Below are 9,109 nucleotides of genomic sequence, written 5' to 3' on the forward strand. Positions count from 1 at the left end.
AGCAGCAGTAGGACGTGAAGCCACAGCAATGATGAAAGAAGCCGAGAAGACCCCGAGACTGCGGCAGGGAAGCGAGGTGAGCGGAAAGTGGCGGCCGTCCCGAGCGTGAGGGAGCAGCCGAGAGCGCTGTCTGACTGATAGACGACTTCTTTTGCCTGAAAGTGAGTGCTGAGTGTTTCAAAGTGTTGCTGCTCAATGGCACTCCCTGCTGGTGAGCAGACACAAATGCTCAAGCAAATCAGCTGTGTGCTGATGGACGCAGAGAGCATTAAAGTTCGAGACAAGAAAAAGAGGTGTCTTGTGCCTTCGTGGCAACATGATGCACTATAAAGTGAAGAGAGGAGCTTTGAGCGAAATGCTGCTTACCACCCGCTTACTGCAAAAGCACGCGAGCTCCTTCGAGCCGGAATTGAACCAACGACCTAAGGATGACTTTGCTTTGTATTCCACTACAGTCCTCCGCTCTACCAGCTGAGCTATCGAAGGGAAGCGGCAAAGGTGCTTTTGTATGCCGATAGTTTGCCGTGCGCATTTTGATGCTTCTGGCCTGGCGGAGTCACGTGCGCGTCATCGGTACCTGCTCGTGCCGCAGCGTTGGTGGGACTGTGAGCTGCCAGCTACTCTCCACAGCCTGGATAACGCGTCTGACTACAAATCAGAAGATTGTAGGTTTGACACCTATCTGGCTCGGAGTTTTTTGCAAACAGCGCGTTATAAATGTAAACACCTTGCAAGATGCCCCATATGTCAGCGCTGCCTGGCCGCTTGCATGGCAAGTGCCTTCTCAGCGCAGCAGGCAGCACGTCAGTCTCCTAATGCGAAGATCCTGAGTTGAATCTTCGGAGAAGGCGTCAGTGCTGGCAAAGTCGTTTTTTGGGCTTCTCTCACCTTTGCTGGATGTGAAAAGCAAGAAATCTTGCTGACGACATGGCAGAAAAAGATTTGCTGTCCGTTTTTCCCGTCTGACAGGGGTTCAGTGACGCGAGAGCCCATTTCGTTCTGAATAATTGCTCTAAGCCAAAAGGAAAGTGGAGAATGCGGGCATCGATCCCGCTACCTCTCACATGCTAAGCGAGTGCTCTACCATTTGAGCTAATTCCCCGGTCGCTTTGTGCATGGTGCTTTAGTTTGCTCCTCAGTAGCCTCTTCGCACTCGCCGCCACGCTGCTCCGCGACCGGCAGAGAAATCCTGCTTGAGGATCGGCCCACTCCTTGACTTCATTAAATACTTTGCTCCAATCGGCGCTGCCGAGCAGCAGTAGGACGTGAAGCCACAGCAGCGATGAAAGAAGCCGAGAAGATCCCGAGACTGCGGCAGGGAAGCGAGGTGAGCGGAAAGTGGCGGCCGTCCCGAGCGTGAGGGAGCAGCCGAGAGCGCTGTCTGACTGATAGACGACTTCTTTTGCCTGAAAGTGAGTGCTGAGTGTTTCAAAGTGTTGCTGCTCAATGGCACTCCCTGCTGGTGAGCAGACACAAATGCTCAAGCAAAACAGCTGTGTGCTGGTGGACGCAGAGAGCATTAAAGTTCGAGACAAGAAAAAGAGGTGTCTTGTGCCTTCGTGGCAACATGATGCACTATAAAGTGAAGAGAGGAGCTTTGAGCGAAATGCTGCTTACCACCCGCTTACTGCAAAAGCACGCGAGCTCCTTCGAGCCGGAATTGAACCAGCGACCTAAGGATGACTTTGCTTTGTATTCCACTACAGTCCTCCGCTCTACCAGCTGAGCTATCGAAGGGAAGCGGCAAAGGTGCTTTTGTTTGCCGATAGTTTGCCGTGCTCATTTTGACGCTTCTGGCCTGGCGGAGTCACGTGCGCGTCATCGGTACCTGCTCGTGCCGCAGCGTTGGTGGGACTGTGAGCTGCCAGCTACTCTCCACAGCCTGGATAACGCGTCTGACTACAAATCAGAAGATTGTAGGTTTGACACCTATCTGGCTCGGAGTTTTTTGCAAACAGCGCGTTATAAATGTAAACACCTTGCAAGATGCCCCATATGTCAGCGCTGCCTGGCCGCTTGCATGGCAAGTGCCTTCTCAGCGCAGCAGGCAGCACGTCAGTCTCCTAATGCGAAGATCCTGAGTTGAATCTTCGGAGAAGGCGTCAGTGCTGGCAAAGTCGTTTTTTGGGCTTCTCTCACCTTTGCTGGATGTGAAAAGCAAGAAATCTTGCTGACGACATGGCAGAAAAAGATTTGCTGTCCGTTTTTCCCGTCTGACAGGGGTTCAGTGACGCGAGAGCCCATTTCGTTCTGAATAATTGCTCTAAGCCAAAAGGAAAGTGGAGAATGCGGGCATCGATCCCGCTACCTCTCACATGCTAAGCGAGTGCTCTACCATTTGAGCTAATTCCCCGGTCGCTTTGTGCATGGTGCTTTAGTTTGCTCCTCAGTAGCCTCTTCGCACTCGCCGCCACGCTGCTCCGCGACCGGCAGAGAAATCCTGCTTGAGGATCGGCCCACTCCTTGACTTCATTAAATACTTTGCTCCAATCGGCGCTGCCGAGCAGCAGTAGGACGTGAAGCCACAGCAGCGATGAAAGAAGCCGAGAAGATCCCGAGACTGCGGCAGGGAAGCGAGGTGAGCGGAAAGTGGCGGCCGTCCCGAGCGTGAGGGAGCAGCCGAGAGCGCTGTCTGACTGATAGACGACTTCTTTTGCCTGAAAGTGAGTGCTGAGTGTTTCAAAGTGTTGCTGCTCAATGGCACTCCCTGCTGGTGAGCAGACACAAATGCTCAAGCAAAACAGCTGTGTGCTGGTGGACGCAGAGAGCATTAAAGTTCGAGACAAGAAAAAGAGGTGTCTTGTGCCTTCGTGGCAACATGATGCACTATAAAGTGAAGAGAGGAGCTTTGAGCGAAATGCTGCTTACCACCCGCTTACTGCAAAAGCACGCGAGCTCCTTCGAGCCGGAATTGAACCAGCGACCTAAGGATGACTTTGCTTTGTATTCCACTACAGTCCTCCGCTCTACCAGCTGAGCTATCGAAGGGAAGCGGCAAAGGTGCTTTTGTTTGCCGATAGTTTGCCGTGCGCATTTTGACGCTTCTGGCCTGGCGGAGTCACGTGCGCGTCATCGGTACCTGCTCGTGCCGCAGCGTTGGTGGGACTGTGAGCTGCCAGCTACTCTCCACAGCCTGGATAACGCGTCTGACTACAAATCAGAAGATTGTAGGTTTGACTCCTATCTGGCTCGGAGTTTTTTGCAAACAGCGCGTTATATATGTAAACACCTTGCAAGATGCCCCACATGGCAGCGCTGCCTGGCCGCTTGCATGGCAAGTGCCTTCTCAGCGCAGCAGGCAGCACGTCAGTCTCCTAATGCGAAGATCCTGAGTTGAATCTTCGGAGAAGGCGTCAGTGCTGGCAAAGTCGTTTTTTGGGCTTCTCTCACCTTTGCTGGATGTGAAAAGCAAGAAATCTTGCTGACGACATGGCAGAAAAAGATTTGCTGTCCGTTTTTCCCGTCTGACAGGGGTTCAGTGACGCGAGAGCCCATTCCGTTCTGAATAATTGCTCTAAGCCAAAAGGAAAGTGGAGAATGCGGGCATCGATCCCGCTACCTCTCACATGCTAAGCGAGCGCTCTACCATTTGAGCTAATTCCCCGGTCGCTTTGTGCATGGTGCTTTAGTTTGCTCCTCAGTAGCCTCTTCGCACTCGCCGCCACGCTGCTCCGCGACCGGCAGAGAAATCCTGCTTGAGGATCGGCCCACTCCTTGACTTCATTAAATACTTTGCTCCAATCGGCGTTGCCGAGCAGCAGTAGGACGTGAAGCCACAGCAACGATGAAAGAAGCCGAGAAGATCCCGAGACTGCGGCAGGGAAGCGAGGTGAGCGGAAAGTGGCGGCCGTCCCGAGCGTGAGGGAGCAGCCGAGAGCGCTGTCTGACTGATAGACGACTTCTTTTGCCTGAAAGTGAGTGCTGAGTGTTTCAAAGTGTTGCTGCTCAATGGCACTCCCTGCTGGTGAGCAGACACAAATGCTCAAGCAAAACAGCTGTGTGCTGGTGGACGCAGAGAGCATTAAAGTTCGAGACAAGAAAAAGAGGTGTCTTGTGCCTTCGTGGCAACATGATGCACTATAAAGTGAAGAGAGAAGCTTTGAGCGAAATGCTGCTTACCACCCGCTTACTGCAAAAGCACGCGAGCTCCTTCGAGCCGGAATTGAACCAGCGACCTAAGGATGACTTTGCTTTGTAATCCATTACAGTCCTCCGCTCTACCAGCTGAGCTATCGAAGGGAAGCGGCAAAGGTGCTTTTGTTTGCCGATAGTTTGCCGTGCGCATTTTGACGCTTCTGGCCTGGCGGAGTCACGTGCGCGTCATCGGTACCTGCTCGTGCCGCAGCGTTGGTGGGACTGTGAGCTGCCAGCTACTCTCCACAGCCTGGATAACGCGTCTGACTACAAATCAGAAGATTGTAGGTTTGACTCCTATCTGGCTCGGAGTTTTTTGCAAACAGCGCGTTATAAATGTAAACACCTTGCAAGATGCCCTACATGGCAGCGCTGCCTGGCCGCTTGCATGGCAAGTGCCTTCTCAGCGCAGCAGGCAGCACGTCAGTCTCCTAATGCGAAGATCCTGAGTTGAATCTTCGGAGAAGGCGTCAGTGCTGGCAAAGTCGTTTTTTGGGCTTCTCTCACCTTTGCTGGATGTGAAAAGCAAGAAATCTTGCTGACGACATGGCAGAAAAAGATTTGCTGTCCGTTTTTCCCGTCTGACAGGGGTTCAGTGACGCGAGAGCCCATTTCGTTCTGAATAATTGCTCTAAGCCAAAAGGAAAGTGGAATATGCGGGCATCGATCCCGCTACCTCTCACATGCTAAGCGAGCGCCCTACCATTTGAGCTAATTCCCCGGTCGCTTTGTGCATGGTGCTTTAGTTTGCTCCTCAGTAGCCTCTTCGCACTCGCCGCCACGCTGCTCCGCGACCGGCAGAGAAATCCTGCTTGAGGATCGGCCCACTCCTTGACTTCATTAAATACTTTGCTCCAATCGGCGTTGCCGAGCAGCAGTAGGACGTGAAGCCACAGCAACGATGAAAGAAGCCGAGAAGATCCCGAGACTGCGGCAGGGAAGCGAGGTGAGCGGAAAGTGGCGGCCGTCCCGAGCGTGAGGGAGCAGCCGAGAGCGCTGTCTGACTGATAGACGACTTCTTTTGCCTGAAAGTGAGTGCTGAGTGTTTCAAAGTGTTGCTGCTCAATGGCACTCCCTGCTGGTGAGCAGACACAAATGTCAAGCAAAACAGCTGTGTGCTGGTGGACGCAGAGAGCATTAAAGTTCGAGACAAGAAAAAGAGGTGTCTTGTGCCTTCGTGGCAACATGATGCACTATAAAGTGAAGAGAGGAGCTTTGAGCGAAATGCTGCTTACCACCCGCTTACTGCAAAAGCACGCGAGCTCCTTCGAGCCAGAATTGAACCAGCGACTTAAGGATGACTTTGCTTTGTATTCCACTACAGTCCTCCGCTCTACCAGCTGAGCTATTGAAAGGAAGCGGCAAAGGTGCTTTTGTTTGCCGATAGTTTCCCGTGCGCATTTTGACGCTTCTGGCCTGGCGGAGTCACGTGCGCGTCATCGGTACCTGCTCGTGCCGCAGCGTTGGTGGGACTGTGAGCTGCCAGCTACTCTCCACAGCCTGGATAACACGTCTGACTACAAATCAGAAGATTGTAGGTTTGACTCCTATCTGGCTCGGAGTTTTTTGCAAACAGCGCGTTATAAATGTAAACACCTTGCAAGATGCCCTACATGGCAGCGCTGCCTGGCCGCTTGCATGGCAAGTGCCTTCTCAGCGCAGCAGGCAGCACGTCAGTCTCCTAATGCGAAGATCCTGAGTTGAATCTTCGGAGAAGGCGTCAGTGCAGGCAAAGTCGTTTTTTGGGCTTCTCTCACCTTTGCTGGATGTGAAAAGCAAGAAATCTTGCTGACGACATGGCAGAAAAAGATTTGCTGTCCGTTTTTCCCGTCTGACAGGGGTTCAGTGACGCGAGAGCCCATTTCGTTCTGAATAATTGCTCTAAGCCAAAAGGAAAGTGGAGAATGCGGGCGTCGATCCCGCTACCTCTCACATGCTAAGCGAGCGCTCTACCATTTGAGCTAATTCCCCGCTCGCTGTGTGCATGGTGCTTTAGTTTGCTCCTCAGTAGCCTCTTCGCACTCGCCGCCACGCTGCTCCGCGACCGGCAGAGAAATCCTGCTTGAGGATCGGCCCACTCCTTGACTTCATTAAATACTTTGCTCCAATCGGCGTTGCCGAGCAGCAGTAGGACGTGAAGCCACAGCAGCGATGAAAGAAGCCGAGAAGATCCCGAGACTGCGGCAGGGAAGCGAGGTGAGCGGAAAGTGGCGGCCGTCCCGAGCGTGAGGGAGCAGCCGAGAGCGCTGTCTGACTGATAGACGACTTCTTTTGCCTGAAAGTGAGTGCTGAGTGTTTCAAAGTGTTGCTGCTCAATGGCACTCCCTGCTGGTGAGCAGACACAAATGCTCAAGCAAAACAGCTGTGTGCTGGTGGACGCAGAGAGCATTAAAGTTCGAGACAAGAAAAAGAGGTGTCTTGTGCCTTCGTGGCAACATGATGCACTATAAAGTGAAGAGAGGAGATTTGAGCGAAATGCTGCTTACCACCCGCTTACTGCAAAAGCACGCGAGCTCCTTCGAGCCGGAATTGAACCAGCTACCTAAGGATGACTTATGCTTTGTATTCCACTACAGTCCTCCGCTCTACCAGCTGAGCTATCGAAGGGAAGCGGCAAAGGTGCTTTTGTTTGCCGATAGTTTGCCGTGCGCATTTTGACGCTTCTGGCCTGGCGGAGTCACGTGCGCGTCATCGGTACCTGCTCGTGCCGCAGCGTTGGTGGGACTGTGAGCTGCCAGCTGCTCTCCACAGCCTGGATAACGCGTCTGACTACAAATCAGAAGATTGTAGATTTGACTCCTATCTGGCTCGGAGTTTTTTGCAAACAGCGCGTTATAAATGTAAACACCTTGCAAGATGCCCCACATGGCAGCGCTGCCTGGCCGCTTGCATGGCAAGTGCCTTCTCAGCGCAGCAGGCAGCACGTCAGTCTCCTAATGCGAAGATCCTGAGTTGAATCTTCGGAGAAGGCGTCAGTGCTGGCAAAGTCGTTTTTTGGGCTTCTCTCACCTTTGCTGGATGTGAAAAGCAAGAAATCTTGCTGACGACATGGCAGAAAAAGATTTGCTGTCCGTTTTTCCCGTCTGACAGGGGTTCAGTGACGCGAGAGCCCATTTCGTTCTGAATAATTGCTCTAAGCCAAAAGGAAAGTGGAGAATGCGGGCATCGATCCCGCTACCTCTCACATGCTAAGCGAGCGCTCTACCATTTGAGCTAATTCCCCGGTCGCTTTGTGCATGGTGCTTTAGTTTGCCCCTCAGTAGCCTCTTCGCACTCGCCGCCACGCTGCTCCGCGACCGGCAGAGAAATCCTGCTTGAGGATCGGCCCACTCCTTGACTTCATTAAATACTTTGCTCCAATCGGCGTTGCCGAGCAGCAGTAGGACGTGAAGCCACAGCAGCGATGAAAGAAGCCGAGAAGATCCCGAGACTGCGGCAGGGAAGCGAGGTGAGCGGCAAGTGGCGGCCGTACCGAGCGTGAGGGAGCAGCCGAGGGCGCTGTCTGACTGATAGACGACTTCTTTTGCCTGAAAGTGAGTGCTGATTGTTTCAAAGTGTTGCTGCTCAATGGCACTCCCTGCTGGTGAGCAGACACAAATGCTCAAGCAAAACAGCTGTGTGCTGGTGGACGCAGAGAGCATTAAAGTTCGAGACAAGAAAAAGAGGTGTCTTGTGCCTTCGTGGCAACATGATGCACTATAAAGTGAAGAGAGGAGCTTTGAGCGAAATGCTGCTTACCACCCGCTTACTGCAAAAGCACGCGAGCTCCTTCGAGCCAGAATTGAACCAGCGACTTAAGGATGACTTTGCTTTGTATTCCACTACAGTCCTCCGCTCTACCAGCTGAGCTATCGAAGGGAAGCGGCAAAGGTGCTTTTGTTTGCTGATAGTTTCCCGTGCGCATTTTGACGCTTCTGGCCTGGCGGAGTCACGTGCGCGTCATCGGTACCTGCTCGTGCCGCAGCGTTGGTGGGACTGTGAGCTGCCAGCTACTCTCCACAGCCTGGATAACGCGTCTGACTACAAATCAGAAGATTGTAGGTTTGACTCCTATCTGGCTCGGAGTTTTTTGCAAACAGCGCGTTATAAATGTAAACACCTTGCAAGATGCCCTACATGGCAGCGCTGCCTGGCCGCTTGCATGGCAAGTGCCTTCTCAGCGCAGCAGGCAGCACGTCAGTCTCCTAATGCGAAGATCCTGAGTTGAATCTTCGGAGAAGGCGTCAGTGCTGGCAAAGTCGTTTTTTGGGCTTCTCTCACCTTTGCTGGATGTGAAAAGCAAGAAATCTTGCTGACGACATGGCAGAAAAAGATTTGCTGTCCGTTTTTCCCGTCTGACAGGGGTTCAGTGACGCGAGAGCCCATTTCGTTCTGAATAATTGCTCTAAGCCAAAAGGAAAGTGGAGAATGCGGGCGTCGATCCCGCTACCTCTCACATGCTAAGCGAGCGCTCTACCATTTGAGCTAATTCCCCGCTCGCTGTGTGCATGGTGCTTTAGTTTGCTCCTCAGTAGCCTCTTCGCACTCGCCGCCACGCTGCTCCGCGACCGGCAGAGAAATCCTGCTTGAGGATCGGCCCACTCCTTGACTTCATTAAATACTTTGCTCCAATCGGCGTTGCCGAGCAGCAGTAGGACGTGAAGCCACAGCAGCGATGAAAGAAGCCGAGAAGATCCCGAGACTGCGGCAGGGAAGCGAGGTGAGCGGAAAGTGGCGGCCGTCCCGAGCGTGAGGGAGCAGCCGAGAGCGCTGTCTGACTGATAGACGACTTCTTTTGCCTGAAAGTGAGTGCTGAGTGTTTCAAAGTGTTGCTGCTCAATGGCACTCCCTGCTGGTGAGCAGACACAAATGCTCAAGCAAAACAGCTGTGTGCTGGTGGACGCAGAGAGCATTAAAGTTCGAGACAAGAAAAAGAGGTGTCTTGTGCCTTCGTGGCAACATGATGCACTATAAAGTGAAGAGAGGAGCTTTGAGC

General features: G+C 52.9%; 1 non-coding gene across 1 annotated transcript; it reads right to left on the reverse strand.

The window, feature by feature from the left end:
• Positions 1 to 4,147: 4,147 nt before the first annotated feature.
• Positions 4,148 to 4,239, reverse strand: trnay-gua (transfer RNA tyrosine (anticodon GUA)). Its single transcript is given in 2 exon segments — positions 4,148 to 4,183; positions 4,203 to 4,239. It is a non-coding gene; the product is annotated as a tRNA-Tyr (tRNA).
• Between the last annotated feature and the right edge of the window lie 4,870 nt (positions 4,240 to 9,109).

Source organism: Somniosus microcephalus, unplaced genomic scaffold, assembly GCF_052327205.1.
Source record: "Somniosus microcephalus isolate GS21.2 unplaced genomic scaffold, FLI_Smic_1.0 scaffold63, whole genome shotgun sequence".
Taxonomy (NCBI): domain Eukaryota; kingdom Metazoa; phylum Chordata; class Chondrichthyes; order Squaliformes; family Somniosidae; genus Somniosus; species Somniosus microcephalus.